The sequence below is a fragment of the Chinchilla lanigera genome, unplaced genomic scaffold, assembly GCF_000276665.1.
Source record: "Chinchilla lanigera isolate Chin_1 unplaced genomic scaffold, ChiLan1.0 scaffold00016, whole genome shotgun sequence".
In the NCBI taxonomy this organism is placed as follows: Eukaryota; Metazoa; Chordata; class Mammalia; order Rodentia; family Chinchillidae; genus Chinchilla; species Chinchilla lanigera.
In genome coordinates this window covers 13,193,939-13,212,770 of record NW_004955417.1, presented here as the reverse complement: position 1 = coordinate 13,212,770, position 18,832 = coordinate 13,193,939, and the positions used below count along the sequence as shown (strand labels likewise).

At 43.2% G+C, this 18,832-nt stretch overlaps 1 long non-coding RNA gene and 1 pseudogene across 1 annotated transcript; both read right to left on the bottom strand.

The window, feature by feature from the left end:
* Positions 1 to 5,808: 5,808 nt before the first annotated feature.
* On the bottom strand, positions 5,809 to 7,577 carry LOC102015010 (annotated as a pseudogene).
* A 6,522-nt stretch (positions 7,578 to 14,099) lies between these two features.
* Positions 14,100 to 18,240, bottom strand: LOC106148189. Its single transcript, XR_001233403.1, has 2 exons — positions 18,117 to 18,240; positions 14,100 to 14,350 (listed from the first exon to the last, which is right to left on the bottom strand). It is a non-coding gene; the product is annotated as an uncharacterized LOC106148189 (long non-coding RNA).
* Between the last annotated feature and the right edge of the window lie 592 nt (positions 18,241 to 18,832).

Genomic DNA, 18,832 nt, shown 5'->3' with positions numbered 1-18,832 from the left:
ATTGGAGGAAGGAGAAGCGTGGAAAGCCTTAGTAGTGCTGTAGATGAGAGATGATGGGCAATGTGCATGGGGAAAATGGAGGGAAGTGGATGGAATAAACTGGGAGCTGGAATAGATGGATGTGGGGAGTGGACCTAGTGAAGAAGAGGGAGAAGACAGGAAGAGATTCAGGATGAGACTTTGGTGATTGGATGGCTGTCACACCATTCCTAGTAGATAAACATCTCAGGAATAAGAGCTGCATTAGGGGGCAGATCATGGATTTAGATTTGGATATGTTGGGTTTTAGGTACGTAGCAGAAAGCTGTATTTATGGGATTGAAACTTGGTAAAAATATCTGACATAGACTTATATCTTATGGATTTAGTAGTATGTAGATGGAGATTGAAGTATGGAGCTAAGAACATCACTCAGGGTGAATAAATAGAATGGGAAGCAATGTTTAAGAGACAAGTGGGGGAAGAGGGAACCACAAAGAGGGAAAGAAGAAGCAGTTAGAGTGTATTAGTTTTCTATGGATGCTGTGACAAATTACCACAAATTTATCACCTTTAAACAGTTCTCATTTATCATCCCAGTTTCTGTAGGTGAGGAATCTGGTCACTGCATGACCCAGCCTTCCCTTTGTTTGAGCTTGTCCAGGCTGAGATAAAAATATTGGCAGGCTTGCATTCCCTTCTGGAACCAAAGGGAGAATACATTTTCAGGCTTATTCAGGTTGTTTGTAGAATTCCCTGGTGGCTGAGATTTGTTCTCAGTCCTAGAAGCTGTCCCTGCTCCCTAGCTCATGATCTCTTTCAAAGCTAACAATGGTGGTTTAACTCCTCACATTTTCAACCTTTCCTGCTATATCTTCTTGACTTCTGCTGCCTTCTGCTTGTAAAAGCAGATGTGATTACACTGGGCCCACCTGAATAATCCAGGGCAATTGTCCTATTTTTAAGGTTAGTGGATTAATAACCTCAATTCCATCAGCAAAGTGCTTTCAGAGAAGTACCTACATTAGTGTTTGAGTAATTCAGAAATGGGAATTTGGGGGAGGCAACTTTAGAGTTCTGTCTTATCAGAGAGATAAAAGAACTATTGGAAGAGTATAGTATGGATACTAAAAGAGCACTGTTTCAAAAACAAGGGTTCACTTAGAGCTATTTTCTCATTTGTTAGACTCACTGCTGACACCCACAATTTAGAGATGTTTATTTGGGCCCATGGCTTTTAGAGGTTCCAGTCCATAGTTTGTGGCTCCAAGGCATAAACAGCTTGGTGGAAGGGCCAACAGCAGAGAGACACTGCTCCTGCCATGGCATCTAGGAAGCCCAGAGAAATAAGAGGAGCCAGAAGGGAGATACACCCTTTAAGGTTCCACCCCAGTGCCCCACCTCTTCCAAGCAGGCCCTGCCTCCTAATCGCATATTTGGCTCTACTGCTCCCATGATCCAAACACCTTCCAGCCTGCGTCTGAGTGTGTGAGAGTTTTGGGGGTCATTTCTCATCTAAGCCATAACAAGGGACTGGACAACAGTGTCAAATCTTATACAGAGGTTAAGAAAGATAGGAACTCTGAAATGCCCTCTGAGTTTATTGAGAACAATTACAGTGAAAGTAGGGAGTATGTGTAAGGGATCCAACATAGGCCAAATTACACTGTGTGTTTGAGGAATTGAGAAACAAAGAAGTAGAAACTATAAACACAGGCAAATCTTTAAAGGAATTTGGCTGTGAAGAGGAGAAACTAGGACAACAGCTTGGGAGAGTTTCTCTTATTTTTAAGATAGAGATACCTAAAGCTGTTTTTCATTGTTTAGGGTAAAAGGCTTTAGAAAGAGGAGGAAAGGCTGATAATTCGGGGCAGAGGAGTAATTCATGGAAAGAATTAGGAGGTTAGTTAGAAGGTGAGGTCAGATTATTGGCCGAGAAGTTGTTTGTTGGGGGAGGAAATTAAGGAAGATATAGCAGTGTGAATCTGGTAGCAGGAAGATGAAAACTCCTCTCAGATAATTTCTGACAAAGAGGAAACAAGGTGATTACTGAGAGTATATTTTCTGGTAGCTTTTAAGTCAGTTGCAAAAGGGACCATGCCTGCCTTTTCACTATGGATTTCCTATTCTTAGTGCAATGCCTAGCACACGATACACACCTAATAAATATTTTTTAAAGAAACAATAAATGGACAAGTAAGCACACAAGGCTGAGAGGATACAGAAGTACCTGTTTCCATGTATTAATCACTTGGGAGGGAGGGAAATTGTGATGTGAGAGTCCATGGGTGAGGCAGCTCTCCGTTGTAGACCTGCAGTCCGGACACGTGTAGGGCCTTATTTACATTTAAATACATTTATTTAAACCAAAAGAATCATATTTTCCATTTGTATGTAAGCACTGGTTCTTTTCTTGCTCAGCTAAATATTTGCAATTTGTTCTATGTTGGGGCATTTTGCTGTAAAGTAATAAAACCGGACATGGGGAAAAAATCAGCAGTAGCAGGTTTGGTGAGAAGTAACTGTGGAAATGGGTGGAGAAAGCTAACTAGAAAAGCACAAACACCGTTGTGTCACCTGAAGTTTCTCTGTGGGGCTGGAGACCGTGATTATTATCTAGAGTTCTGATGGCTGTTTCTGCTTTTCTGCAGCAATGCTCAGAGGCTCAGGTAGAGATGAGGGAAATCAGATAGTTGCACTGATTGGGGTTTGGGATTTTTCCAGATAGACACAGTAGGAGGATACAAGGGGAAGGGAGTTGATATCATCAAGGAAACAGCTGAACTAATGAGCTCTGGGATCTGGACTGGATGAGCAAGGACGGGAAGATAGGAATGACTGATCAATAGCATGGGCTTTTCAGTGTAGCACAGAAAACAGATTGAGTGCGAGCAGTAAAGGAGGAGGCTGGAAGGAGATGAGATTGTGTCAGAAATTGGGATGTTACTGTGTTATGAAGTAGGGTTGTTCTGTTGAACACAGGATCCAGCGGGAGATAGAGCGGCTGCTTCATTGTGGAGTTGAGGGCTGTGGAAGCCAAGATTTCCATGTGGTTGATGATATTATATGGGATGATAACAGGAGAGGAGGCGGAGAGATGTGTGCTCTGAGCCAGGGGCCAGATTTTTATTGAAAACAAGGGAATAGCCTGGTGCTTGATGAAAGACAATGTCTATGTGTGATAGAAGATGCCGGGAGAGAAGATGCTGTAGTCACATGGGCCGGTGCCCCCAAAGCAGAGTTTACACATGAAGGTATAGGGATAGTGACTTAGAAGGGGCACTTGGAAGCAATCTTGAAATATGTGGGTGTGGATAAATCAGTGGTTTTTTAGCAAGAACAGTAAGACTTGCAAGAAAAGGCAATTTTCACTTTAGGTTGCAACGTAACAGGGGAAGACTCGTGGATATAGCACAGTGTTTCCAAAGGATCTGGGAAGGAGGGCTCTCGAATAGTTGGAGTCTGGGCTAAGAGATAATCCCCAAGAAGGTATGGTGATGAGAACAAGTGTGAGGACAGCATGCATAAAACCTGCACTTAATGGAAATATCAAACATAAGATCATGTGGGTTTAGCTGCATGATAAGCCTCATAAAGATGTATTTTGGTAGGTATTCCATCATCTTAGAAATAGCCATTTTGGTTTTGGACTGAGAGAGATTCATAACAAAGACATATGTCTGGTGGTGAAGAAAAGCCTGTTTTTTTCTGAATGGTGGTAGTCAATGTCTTGAGCACGCTCACCCTTGGAGAGGTGCTGGGTACCATGTCTAAATAAATTCCTATCATTAGCTCCTGTCACCTTGCATTAAAACTCTATGAAGTGTATTAGTTTCCTGGGCCTTCTGCAACAAACTACCATAAGCTTGGTGGCTCAGAACCACACACATTCTTTCTCTCACAATTCTGAAGGTCAGAAGTCTGAAATTGGTGCCACAGGACTGAAGTCCAGGTGTTACTGGGGTGACTCTCCTTCCGGAGGCTCTAGAGGAGGATCCTTTCCTGGCCTCTTCCACCTTCCGGTTGGTGCAGATATCTCTTGGTTTTTGACTGTAGTATCATCCAATTTCTGCCTTGGGGGGTCATACTTTCTTCTCTTTGGGTCAAGTCTCCCTTCTAAGGAAATGGGTGATACCATTTAAGGCCCATTCAGATATGTGAAGATAATATTCCCACTTCAAGATCTTTAATTTTGTTACTCCTACAGAGAGTTTACTGTGCAAAGAAACATTCACAGTTTCCAAAGAGTACAGGTTGATATTGTTGGGAGCCATTATTCAGCCTTTTGTACTAGGGCTCCTAGATACTCACCAAATACACTGACTTACCATGTCTCTCCTTAGCCCTGTGTGTGGTCCTCCAAAAACCCCACAAGTATGGAAGTGTTAGAAAGAAGAGTAAAAGACTATGCACCGTGCCCTGGTGACTGTAATATTGGTAACAGGTGACACCCTTCCACTCCCCCCAACACTAGTCCAGATGGCTATCAGGAACTCTGGTGTCCTTCAGGAGATGTAGCAACACCCTGGTCAGGGTGGACAGGAAAAAAAACTTCTTGATAAACAAGCAGTTCTCAAGGGTGGCCTGTGACCAATTAAGAGTGACCTTTTAGTGGACTAAGTGGTTGCAATCTCTTCTACATTTTCCAATATCCTTTCCCTATTCTTTGAATCCAGTATTGTCTGCCAATAAGTAAAAAATCTCTAGAGATGAGAACAGTCCAGACAAATGAGATTTCCTTGCAGTGATTCTACCTGTAGGGCTCAGCATAACATTTGTGAACACACTCTCGATGTACATGTACTGGTCACTGGAGATTTGAGTAAAGCACATTTTCTGTAGTTAAGTGTCTTGCAGAACAATGAAGAAGAGATATTGGAGTTGCCATGTAATCTAAGGCAAAATGACTGAAAACTTAATAAGTAATGGAAGGATGGGTCTGCATGACTGGCAAAGCAGAAAGCACATGGGATCTACTGTCAGATCAATCTACGTTTGCAGCCATCCCTGCTGTTTTTTGTGTGACCTTGAGCATGTGAGCTTTATCTCTCTAAAGTTTAGTTTTTTAAATCCCAGTGTAGGGATAAGAATGTGTATTCACAAGGCTAGTGGAACACACAATGAGGTAATAGATGTAAAGTGCACTTTCTCTCTTGGAATGTCAATGCACGAAGCAAAGCCTGGTAAGCTGGAAAGACATGGCCCCATGAATGTTATAAAAATGAGTTCAAGTCCTGCTCCCATTGGCTACCAGGTGTGTGATCTGAGATGAATTGCTCAATCCCCAAGAGCTTCAATTTTCTCAGCTGAAATATTTAGTAGTGATTTGCAAGGACATTTGGAAGATTAGAAAGGATAACTGGTTATTATGGAAGATAGTGATTCCTTTTACCTGAAAAAGGATCTGGGTATATTACAAGATAGAGATACAATCTGAATTTGGTTTTGAAAATTGAAAACACTTCATAGCTGGAGAAAGATGGGAAGGCTGAAAGGGCAACACGAACCAAAAGGCAAAACAAAAGGTGGAGTACATGTGCAGGCAATGAGTAGGAACTAATGTAGCAGAGAAATGACAGTGGCATCTTCAGTGGCGGCATCTTCCAATCTTGGCTGTTCTAGGGGTGAGGGGTTGGGGAAGGTCTTTTTAAAACCAAGCCCCTTGTTTCAATGTACAAAAGAAGTACTCTGATCAATATGTACTGAAAACAGAATGGATTAAACAGCAAATACTACTCTACGTTTGAATGGAGGTGAGAGGAAAGAATGAGTCCTTCAAAGCAGGAAGGGGAGAGCTGGGGGTCGGTTCTGTGGCTGTGGCCCAGGTGGTCACTTGCACTGCTTCACTGTCACTTTTGGTGGTCTCAGGAAGGTCCAATATTTCCCTTCTTTCTTCCCCTTTGTATTTGCTTGAAAGTTTTGCCAGCTGTTCACCTGACCCTCTTGACTTTTCTCAAAGTTTTTCTTCCACTCTCTGTCTCGTTTGGCTTTTTCTTGACCTTCACTCTTTTCTTCCTTTTGTCATTTCCTTTCATGCATCTCTTTGGCTTCTCTCTCTTTCCTTTTAATTTCCATCTCAGTGAACAGTCTCATGGTCTGCTTATACCGTGCTTGTTTGGACAGCTCCGGATCCTCCTCCTCTACATTAGGTTTTCCTTCCTTCTGTAATAGTATTTTTTTTTTTTCCCGTTCTTTCACAGTGTGCTCCATGTATTCTTTTCTTGTCTGAATTACATTCAGGGTCCTCTTCTTTTGTTCCTGATCCAGGAGCAACTTGTAAGCTTTTTCCACAGCTTCAAAGGCCTTTTGTGCTCTTGGTTTTTGTCAGGATGCACCAATATGGACAACTAACGAAATCTCCTCTTTATTTCTTCATCTGTCACTGCCCTGGCGGGGACATTCTGGAGAGACAGGCTGGGTCTGGGCGGTGGACACACTGCAGGAAGTGCCCACAGGTGGTTCAGAGAGGGCCCGGCTCTTTCAGGTGGAGGCCTTCAAGGAGGAACGTGCAAGATGATAAAGGAGTCCAGGAAGAAAAAGAACTTCTAAAGAATTTTTCTCTATATTCATTTTACATCACATTTTCCCCAATCTCTGTTTTAATGAATGTTGTATATAGTTGATATTTTAAATTTACTATATATGTGTGTATCTTTCTACACATATATGTAACATACATATATAACATATGTACTTACATGTAGGCGCACCAAGTATACATACATGTTACGTATATGTTTACACATATATGTAAAAGAGGTACCGCTGGAGCTCAGACACCACACATTGTTTTAAGTCATAGCAGCACAGTCTGCCTGCACTTGCCCTGAGCATGGGCAGATAGACCCCCAGCTGGGCTCTGGGATGATTATGTACTGACTAGGTGGCAAAACTGGCTGGATGGGTCCAGGGTACCATATTTGGACTCTAGCAGTGGCTTTCAAAACAGGTAGGAAAAAATAATTGTTCAAGATGCTGGACTGAGTCTCACTGACCATATCATAATTATCTTTCAACATCTAAGTTGCCCTAGCAACCCTCTGCAACAAGTCCTTGTATTTAGTTACTGGTGGTATACATTGGAGGGTTCACCAGGATGCAGTATGCTGAGGTTAGATATTCAAGATCTGCTTTAATTCGTGGACTGCTTGATTGTGTGTGTGTGCATGCAGGTGTGTGTGTGTTATTTGGAATTAAACCTAGAGCTTTTGCACAGAGCTACATGCCTAGGCCTTAATTTTTTTTAAATTTTAAGAAAGGATCTCAATAAATCACTATCATCCTGCCTTAGCTTCCCAGAGTGCTGGCATTACAGGTGAGAGACACTATGCCCAGCCCTGTTGATTTCTAATGCTTGTGCCTAGAGTTTTGTCACAGCTGATTGAAAAATTCCCAGGATAAAATGACCCTAGCCATGCTTTGAGGAGGATGGTTTGGGGCCCATGCCCTAAGCTACCCCGATGCACCTAGAATTCTTCTCTGAGGGGCCTGATCTCTGCTCTGTACCCTTCCTGTGTCTGGGTCTTCACAGGGATGAGGTGGGGTGCACACAGCAGGTGCCTGGCCTCCAAATGCTTCTTGGCAGAAAGTGTCACCATCTCAATACTTTACAGAAGGGCACAGGCCTGCCTTCACCTGCCCCTGGGGGCCTCTGGCATCCCAGTGTAGTATCTTAGGTAGCTGATAGCAACCATCTTTGGAGCTCTGCTTCCTGAGATTCAGCTGGGCCAGTGGAAGTGCTAAAATCTGGGCTTTGCTTTTCTAACCTGTGCTGGAGGCTGAGTGTCTCCCTGTTGAGATCCGTTATCAGTGCATCTGTGAAGCAGCCCCAGGAGTTGTTGCAGACTTGCTGCAGGGGTGCTGGGGGGGGCCGTAGTCTGTCATTACATCACACTGTCATGCTTAAGAGACCCATGTGATAAATTCCCTGCCAGCCTCAGTACCAGGATATGGCATTTTTCTCCCCCTGAGCACCAGCTTTTGTTTTTGATTTTGTGGACAATGTAAAGTGTGTGAATGAATACATTTTCTTCTTTGAGAAATATAGAACCAAACTTCTGTGCTCATGTTCCAAGTACAGAGGAGTCCATGGGTGTATCTGTCACTCCAATTCTCACTTCGTCGTGTTTCTACCTTAACTTTCCTCTTTGTCATTTACTTCACTGAGTGTTTTTCTTGTGTACTGAATAGGCCTTTGTGAGCCACTTCAAGCATGTATGAAAACCAAGAAGGGTGCAGTAGTTAAACTAGTGCACCTTCCAATCAGACTTAACTGAGGTCAAATTCCTGTCCTATCACTTGATGCTTGTATGACCTTAGGTAACTAATCTGCTCTTTTTAAGTCTCAGCATCCCCATTTGTAAAACAGGGATAACAAGAGTGCTCATTCTTAAATGCTGTTGTAGCTAGCATGTAAATACTGACTTAGTGCTATGTAATTATTACTGTCAGAGGTTTTAGAACTAGTGGAAGAATAAATAAATACTTGAATAAATGAATAAACCTGTGGAGGAGGAAAATGGCAGCCCTGTGCTTCTGAGGTATTTCCTTTCCTCCCATGGGCAGAAGGAGCTGGGAGTATGAACTGCCCAAACTTTAATGATAGTGTCTTGGAGTCCTATAGGAGCTCACAAATCCCTAAGCCTCAGAGGAACATTTTTATTTTTTAACTAGAGAGGAATGAAGAAGGGGTCATAAAATGCTAAGGTATATTACTGACCTATATTACTTTTGAACAGTAACTCCTAAAATTATTACCTTCTCAAAAACAATTCCATTGCAGCTGCTGGGTATACTGCCATCACTTCCCAAAGAGGACTGCTAGTTACTGCCCCAGTACTCCCAAACTTGAATAATAAAGCAAAATGGAACAGTATATGATTATAGCATTTCAGAATTGGCTGGTAGTGTGGTAGTGAGTAAAAGTAGATGTATTTCAGAAGAACAGTAACACCAAGGTAATGTCTTTATTAAGGTATTTTCTAAATGTGAGCGTATTATTCCCCAAAGAACTCTCTGAAATAGCATAAGCTCTGGGCACCAGGTAAGAATTCATTTTGGTTTGGACTCTTGTATGCCTAACTCGTCTTTGAAATCTGTGACTATCACAGCACTCAGCACATGTCTGGCACAAGTGTTTATTGACAGAACAAATCAATCAGTAGGTTGCCCAAGGCTATAGGAGCCCCTACTATTCACTGGGAATTCCCTCTGGAGTCCTCAGGACTGCAGAAAGCTCAGTGACCAGAAGGTGACTAAGCACCCAGAGGCCTTTAGTCCCAAGAACATGACAGCAGAGATTGAAGTTACCCATTCATTCATTCATTCACTGAACAAAAGTTTGTTAAGATGCTACCATAATCCTCATGCTGCACTGACCACAGTGAATGACAGATGAGGCAAATTCAGGCTCTGTCTTCCTGATGCTAAGTACACTGCCACAACACCGTGTGACAGGCACAATAAGGGGTTGTATGAGATGGCAAAGGAAGAACACCAAATCCACACTTGGGAGAGCTAGAGAAAGCTTTCGTGAGAAACGAACCCTGGAGAGGTGGGTTGAAGGTCTTGACAATGTTAAGAACAAAAGAAGTATAAAGAAAGTAAGGACATCCAGAAAATGATGGGTTGGGGGAAGAACACTGGTCCACCGGTCATGCCAGTTCACTGTAGCTAGAGCGGAAATGATGTTGAGGTCTGTGAAAGCAGAGGCTGGCAAGGATAGGAGAAGCCTAGACTAGAAGGCCCTTGTCTTTACGATAAGACATATCAGCTTTTGCCAGGCACAGTGGTACATACCCATAATCTTAACACTCTGGGTGGCTGAGACAGGAGGATCACAAGTTCAAGCTCAGCCTGGGCAGCTTAGTGAGACTGTATCTCAAAATAAAAAGTAAACAAAATGGGCTAAGTGTGTAGCTCAGTGTGAAGGCCCTGGATTCAATCCCCATTCAATTCCCAGCGGGGGAAAAAGCAAAGCAAAGAATCAGTTTTCTTCTGAAAGCAGTGTAAATCATTGAGGGGTTTAAGCAGGAGAGTGTCAAGATCATTTGCATTTTGAATCTCATCCTGGATGCTGTGGACAGTGGATTTTAGGGATGGAGAACAGAGGCAAAAATAACACTCTGTAGGGAGGTTGTTGTGTTGACCAGGCCACAGAGAGTGGAGTAGAAGGTACCTGGGAATTCTTCATGGCTCACTGTGATTGAAGAGGGAGGGGAAGAGTGGGCAAGGAATCTGCAAAAGAGTGAAAGTCAGATGGGTGCTTCCTTTGAGTATCGGGTGGACTCTTTTCCCCTGATAGCTTTTTGCAGAAGGCATCTTGTGGTCCATGGGCAGGAGAGTGAGATCTGAATTCTAATTCAGGAAGCTCCCCTTCTTGCTTCGTATGTGATCTTGCCCTCACGGTCCATTGGAGCTGCAAGTATGCGAGGAACCCCTGAGTGGGCTTTCAGGAGCTTTGAAGTTGGATATTGCAGCCCATGGAAGATGAGGTTTAGGGACCACAGAGGCTTCAGAGAATACAGGTAGAAATCAGTGAAAGATAATGGTAGCGCTGGGCTTCTAGGGGATTGGAGGGAGAAAATCTGCATCTAATCTCCAATGAGCTTGGGAAAATCATTTGAGCTCCAAGAAGAAAATGATCTACACAAGCCCATGAGCCCATTCTTGTTATAAAACAAGAACTGAGATATCTGTCTCTGCGTATGTTGAGTGAAATAACACATGTAGTAATACTTTGGAAACGAGGCATGGTTAACTATTTACATGTTGGAAACCCGCGTGGCTGTGACACGTGGGGCGGTGAGCGGAGGTGTGGCCAGTCCCACAGACACGGCTTGAGGGTCTGGGTGTACTTCGGAACAGCTGCTGCTAAGTGAGGTGGGCTGCTGCTACACTGGCTTGCAGCCATCCCATCTCCTGAGGTTTGCTCCCGTGTCGTCTTCCCTTTTGTGAGAATGTGGACTCAGCCTCTAATGAGCAGATTCTGGCAAAAGCACTTTGGAGATTAGTTGGAAAAGACTGACTCAGTCTTGCTTGCGCTCTCTCTCCCTGACTCTGATGGGGCCAGCTACCATACTGTGAGCCGTTATGCAGAGACCGATGAGACAAGGGACTGAGGATGAATTCTCTCCCACTGTTGGGGAACTGGGACTCTCAGACCAATAGCTCCTGAGAACCCAGGTCCTCCTAACAACCACATACATGAACTTGAAATTGGATCCTTCTGCATCTATCCATGATCCTGGACACGAATGACGTGTCACCTTGTGACATCTTGATTACTGACATTTTGATTACTGCTTTGTAAGAGAGACCCTAAATTAGGAGACCCCATAAAGCACGCTCACATTCCTAACTCACAGGATCTGTGAGAAGATAAATACTGTTGTTTCCAGTTACTAAGGTTTTTTTTTTTTTAACGCGGAGGTCTATAACTAATATATCAGGTTACTCAATTTTCTGAATTCCAGTGTTCTTATCTATAACAAGGACTCCCCTCACACCTACTTACAAGGGTTATAGTGAGACTTCAGTTAGAGGATGGATCTAAGCCAAATGCAGTGCCTGGGATGTATTAGGCACTTAGAAAGTGACTATTGTTGTTATACATAAAAGGCAGCAAAACCTGGGGACAGTTGAATCGTACAGAAACAGCCCACTGAGTTTAGGCTTGTGACGCCCATAGCTGCCCTCTCACAGTATAACTACACTCTGTCATCATTGTTGATTATGGCCTGGATGATGACACAGCTATGCATATTGTGTCATCACTATTTCTCCCGTGCCTGGCAACAATCAGTGAGGGTTTATTGAGTGAATGAATTATTAAATTAATGAGAAGGGTTGAGAGATTCCCATTCCCATTGGGATGTTTAGTACTTAATGTGGCTGGCACTTTTCCCAGGAGATAGCAGGGAGGGGAGGAAAGGATGCAGAGCTGGAGGACCAGGGCCAGCTCTGCTGCTTGTTAGCAGATCCTCCCCTGCTTTGTGTGTCACCGAGGCAAGAAGCCAGGACTTCTCCCAGCCTCAGTTTTCTCTTGTGTCAAATGGGAGTAATCTTACACAGTAGGATTGCTATGATTGGGTGAGTCCTGCATACCAAAGCGTTTTGCAACACGGCAAACACAAGGCAAATATTGACTATTGAGAATGTTGGTGGTGACTGGTCCAAGATGACTATTCTTCTCAAGTGGCCTATTATTCAGGCAGGCACGTCTTGACATAACTCACCCTTTAACATGGTTTGCAAGATAAAATGAAAGTGGACCATAAGTAAAATCCATGCAATAATTTCACATACAAACAATATTCTGACAAATTTTACTTTGTAAATTCTCTGGAAGTGTTTTCTTTTATCAGTGGGTAGAATGCTTTTCTTCTAGCTGACTTTATTCACCTCTGTGGTTGGTATGCTTGGGGTTTGCAAATGGGAAACATGTTCTGTTACAGATTTGATTTTAGCAAGTAGGGACATTGCGGTTTTGTTTTCACAATGTGGTGTTGGTTAATTTGGGTCCTACATCTTTGTTTTGTGCCCAGTGACAGGTGGGTAAGGGAAACAGAGGCTCTAGGGGGCCCTTGTTCTGTATTCAGTGGAGTTAATTCCCAAGGAACCAGGCTCTGAGCAGCAGCCGGTTCTGCTTACAGAAATCAAAGTGCGGCAAGAAGGGTAGACCAGAGTCCTTGAAGAGGGCAATGGCAAGGCCCCTTCCCACCGTGCCTCAGCCTCCCTTTTCCAAACGCCACCCTCTGCACAGCGTCTTCTTCTAGCACTTTCCAAATGCTTCAGTGAGAGGGTCACCAGTGTGTCATAAAGGAAGGCACATGCCATGCACACGAGCTTGGGAGACAGGACGTACTGCAACTCTCACTCAGAAAATCACAGGGTTTCTGGTAGACAACTAGCAAGATGGTCAAAATAAACATCATGTGCTTACAGCTAATTGCTTCCTTTGTTCTTTTATCTCTTTCATAAATATGATAACCTTCTTTCTTCTTGATGTTTAGTTAATTTATTTGTTTATTTATTTACTTATTTATTTTTTGCAGTACTGGGCATTGAATCCCTAGCCCCTTTAAAAATTTTTTTTAAAAAATTTTGAGACACTGTCTCACTAAACTGCTAAGTGGCTCAGGCTGAGCTTGAACTTGCAACCCTCCTGCATCAGTCTCCCAGTGTGCTGGGATTACAGGTCTGTGCCACTATATCTGGCCTATTTTCCATCTATTTGTATACCTACCTCCTTGGATTCTCTAAAACTGTGGCTAGCACAGACTAGGTTTTTCATCTGGGTCCAACAGAGTGCTATGAATGGAACAGCTGCTCAATAAATGCTTTTGGAGTAAACTGGTAGAATAATGAATGTCACATCATCTACAGTGGGTCACATAGGCAGACCTTGGAAGAAGGTACAAGGAGGTGAAAAGAGCCAGAATTTAATGGGCCAGAACCAGACAGTGATGCATAAACACCTTATTTCTATCTGCTGCTCCAGGCTGAGTCTGTATTCAGGGCAATATACTTAGTCATCATCTCAAACTATTTATCCTAACATTATCCAGTGTCCTGGGAGTATGGTCTCTGTGTCCTTTCCTACTCAGTGACATTTCCTCATCCACAGCATCCTCATCACATTTTTTTCCCTAGAGGCCCTGAATTTGTTTACTGGGGAAAAGCAATTTAGAAACTGCTTATCTTGATTTAGAGCTAATGAATCCAAATGCAGTGCCAATTTTAAATTACTAATCAGATGATCATCTCACAATAACCATGGATACTCGTGGATAGATACCAGCGCAGATCATGCTTTAAACACCTGTGTCACCAAGCACCTTGCTCATGCTGGGGGGCGGAAGGTAATGATTGGAAGCTTTGAATGACTCTCAGAGCATCCATTGCTAATCAGGCCTCCCTTTGCTTGAAGAATAAACACAAACAAGTAGCAAAAAGGACTGTAACTCAGATTGGCCCATGAGGCAGGATAATGTGTGCTGGTATCAGGTGTCCTCCTCTCTAGATTTCATCAGTGAAAATTCTCTACCTTCCAGTGGGGTCAGCTGACATGTATCTGGGGGCCTGAGTAGTAGAAAAAGAAGGTGACCTTTCAGATTGTATATATATATATATATATATATTTGCTTCCAAATCATAGTGATTGTTGGAGGAAGGGAAGCAGGACTGTGTGTTCTTGCTTCATGGTTTGCAAGAAGAAATGCTGGCGGGAACTCAGGCTTGAGGTCTGTGTTCTGCCGAGCTGACACTGGTGACCTGTAGAGCCAGTGGTGGAATCCTTCATGGTTCAGTAGGGATGTGAGATGCTTCAGGATGTGTCTGGGTCGCCCCACTGAGATTCAAGTGTCATTCACTGTTGAGGAAGGGAAAAGCCCAGAGGAAATGATGAGAGCAACGACACTGTTTTGCTTGTGCCACTCAGGGGTCCCAGCTAGGGAAGCCAAAGTGGTACAGCTGATCTTCACTAAAAATGACATTTGTTAAATTGCTACGTATTGAAAAGGATTCATGAGGCATGGCAAAGACAGAATAAATGACTTTCTTTTTGTTTTTACCAGTCTTTTCTGGCTCCAGGATGGAAGACAGGGCTGGCGGCCAAAGGAGAAGGGTCAGGAACACTAAATGTCAGTAAAGAATAAAGGAAAGCAGAGCTAAGGACAAGGGGAGGTTTCAGTGTGACAAGCGGATAAACCAGGCAGTGGATTCCTAGGTAAACAAGTGAAGGCTGAGTCATTCAAAACTGAAATTGTGGTTGGAGCCTCGGAGGCAAGGCAGAAAATCATTAGCACAAATTAATCATCCACTGCTTTCAACACTAAAAATCATACTGACCTACACAAACCAAAAAGGCCAGAGAAGAGGCCAAAGGACTGCTCTGGGGTCTGCAGGCTTTTGAAGGCGGGCTGCTCTCCTGGCAGGCAGAGCAGAGTGGTGACTGGGTGGGAGCTGGTCTGCAATGCTCAGGACGAAATAATAATGTCAGAGATCTTTGTGAGGTCGAAAGAGGGGACGATTCCTACAGACAAATGGGAAGAGAAGGTCAGCCCTGAGTGGGGTCTCACACTTGTTCATTAAGAAAGGGGCTGCTGCTGAGCTCCGCTCTGGCAAGAAGAGCTGTTTGGCTTGGTTCCCTCTGCAGAACCCTGTGGGTGGAGGAAAGGTACACCTCATGCAGTCCAGGGGACAGGCTGACCATGCACGGGGAACCCCATCCCAGGAGCTGGTGAAGACACGACTACCTCATCTCCACCAAGGCTGGTGGGCTCCCTGCAGTGTGCACGGCCTCTGGATTTGGGGGTGGAAGCTTTACCCCACTTCATGCCTAGGCAGTATCCCCTCCCCAAGGAACTGTCTGATAATCACTCCTCCTCCAGGGGTTGGGATTGGGGTGGGAGGATGCTTGGGGTCCTGCTGTCTTCCCAGACTTGTCGTGGTTGGGACCTGTGAGCTCTGTGGAGGAGTGTGGTGGTCAGGACGCAAAATGTAAGAAGGCAGGCACACTCAGGTCATGTGAGCACCCAGGTGGTGCCTCCTTACCTTCTGCCCCCGTCCTGTACCTCAGCTACCCTAGTGCTGGCCCTAATCGGGGTCAGTTATCCTGGCTCTGCATTTGTTGGAGCTCATGTCTTTGTCTGATGTCTAGAGAATCTGTGGCCACCACGCAACATGGTGGGATGTGGGTGTTTCGTTCTTTGCAGCTACCAAACTCCTAGGAAGCTGTGGGTACCACTACAGAAAGGTCTAGTAGGGACCCACTGCTATGGGTGTTCCTTCCTAGGTAGGGGGAGGTAAGAAACAGAGCTCCAACCACTGTAAGCTAAGGGAATCCCCAAAGGACACAGATCAACTTTTTAAGTCACTCATCTTTTTTTTTTTTTCTGATTAGAAAGAATAAGTGAATATTCCTTTATAAAGAAAATAAAAACTACCTATAATTCCAACCTCCAAATTTCCGTATTATTTCTGTGCTGGTTGGTTCATTTACATGCTCATCTTTAATTATGTGGTCCTGGCAGTGACAACAAGGAGCATGAGGATGAAGGTCACCACAACAAAACTGGGTGCTAATTTCTCCACACAACCCCTGTGCTAATTGTTTTACACACATTGCCCCACTTGCTCTTTCTCCTGTTGACAGTCCATGAGGCCACCAATATTATCCCTGTTTTACGGATGAGGACCTGAGGCTGAGGGATGTGAACTAATGTGTCAAGGAGATATGGGATGAGAGGCAGGTCTACTTGATCCCACAGCTCAAGAGTGAGGAGATGGGTTATTCAGGGTTTTCATCTTCTTACTCTCCCTGCTCCCCATCCAGTTCCTTCCCTGTCCTCTCACACAAATGGCATACAGTGAAAGCAAAAGAGCCTGTTTTGGAGGCTGCTCACCACCAGGGAGCTCCCCCAAACCAGAGGGGGCAGTGTTGGTCTTTCTTTTCCATCTTGCTCAACTTCTCAGTAGGATTTATCAAGCTATCTCCCATCATGTGTTTCACAGGGTTGTAAGAAAAGCCTTTTGTTTCCTTTTGGTACTCATATTTTGATTTTCTAGATTGCTTTGAATCTTCCTGCTGCTGTGTGAAGCTTGGAACATAGAAAAAGCAAGAGTGCACGGGAAAGGATGGTGTCTGCCTCAGATCCAATGCTGACTTGCCTGTATCAGATGAAAAGTAGATCCGAGGTAAAAAAAAAATACACTGAATGAGATTAATAGCTGATTAGATAATGGAGAAGAAAAGATTAGTGACTTTGAAGCTATAACAATAGAAAATATAGTAGTAGAGATTCTTGTTCCAGCTCAATGTTTCAAAGTACTGAATTTGTTCCTAGTAGCCATGGGCCTGCTTTGGATCAATGTTACTAGCCCTGGAAAAGACCCCTCCGTATGACCTGGCTTTATTCAAGTAGGGTCTTAGTATTAAACTCAAATTTCCAGCCAAGAATAAAGTGCTGTTAGCCTTACTTTGCTTTTCTTCATCTGGAGGCTCAGATCTCCCTTTGGAATCTTGAGTAGAGAGTCATGAAAAATTATTCAACACTTTGAGATAAAGCCAAAGGATTATTGTGTGATCTGTCAATGTCATCTCAGGTGATGTTACTGAATGTCTGGTTTGCGGACTAATAGTGCCACCTAGGAACTTGTTAAAATGTGGATGCCCAGACCCTGCTCAAGACGAGATAAATCATCTGAAAGACAAGTATTTCAGGATGCCAGGGCCTAGGAATCTGTGGTTTCAAACTATTTAGGAAGCACTGACCTAGAGAAGTTTTGCTAAGGCCTTCTCACTCTCTGGGTGAGTGCAACACAGTACGTGTCCTTAATTTGGGCTCAAATCTTTTACAAAACTACTAAAATGGTGATGATTTTAATTTTATGTCTGCTAGAAAAGACAGCTTCAAATATTATGGAGTTATTGCTCTTTTGGATGTAAACGAGTTTTGCATTTAAGTTTGCAATTTTACTTCAGCATGCATTTCTTTCCCCCATGGCCTACAGAAATCTTATTTTTCATGTTCTCTTTTGAATCAGCTTTGTCATCTTTCTGGGCACCTCATTCGTGAGTTGAATAAAACTTTGACATGTGCTTACTTATCTGTCTATATGAAAATTAGGTTTTTAATATTGTGAGAATTGTACTTTGGCAGAAGGAGAACCAAGGGAAGACAGGATTCATCTCTTTTTCAGACTCCTGGTTAAATACTGTCATGACGTTCTCTGCCCCAGTCAGGGTATATTTGGTTACAAATAGCAGAAGCCAACTCAAATTAGCTCAAATGAAAATGGATTTATTGGAACAACATAGAAAGTCTCAAATTTGCCTGCCTTCCCCCTGGTACTTTTAGATCTTCTGCTCTAATCCACAGCTTCTGATAAATGGGAATTTGATCATATAATTGGTAATTTCAGTACCTCGTGAGTGATTTTTTTAAAAGTTTCATTTTCTTGTTATATAATTGTTGACATTTAGAAATAGAACTTAGTTTTCCATATTGATCTGGGTATGTTTACTTAGGAATCTTGTTAAATCCACTTAGTTTTGTAATTTATAGGCAAATTCTTTTGTATTTTCTATGAATACAATCAGGTCATCAGGATTATTTCTATTCCAATCCTTTTACCTTTGACTTCTTTTTCTGGTCTCTACCGGCTGGTGCTTAGCATGTTGCTTTATAGAAGGGATGTCAGCAGTATCTATGCCAATTCTCCTTGGAAAGGAGCACTGCCCGTATTTTACCATTCAACATTCTCTCAGTCAGTGTCTGTTAGGATACAGAAACCATACCAGTTATTTTAAGAGAGTGAATTTATTTATTTATCTCTAAAATATTTTTATTAATATCTATTAATTTTACAACATACTGGGCTTCCATATGGTGTCCTCATGCATGGATATGTCATTTTGATAATAGCCACCCCCACTGTCCTTGCTTACACCCACTGACCCTCACACTTACTCCCTTTCTCTTGTTTTGAGTGAATTAAAGAATTTTTAGCTACATTTTGGAGAATAGAAAGGCAAAGAATAGACACTAGGTATCACAAGAGGTACTAACCACAGGAAGAAGCTACCACCCTGTGACTGGGAAAATCCATACTCATAAAATTTACAAGCTTAAAGGAGGGTCTTTCTGGGTTCATGGTATAGAAACTTGGGAACTGCTCCCTTCCTGACTAGTGCTAGTAGCTGGGGACCTTAAGGGGTGTCTCTTAGAGCTGAGATTCAGGCCTCTGAGGAAGCGGTAACTCCAGGGCTGATTTTAGTATCTTTGAGGTGGAGTGCACGGGAGAGCGATGCTAACGTAGGAAAAACTGCAGAGTGGAGCAAACAGCTGCT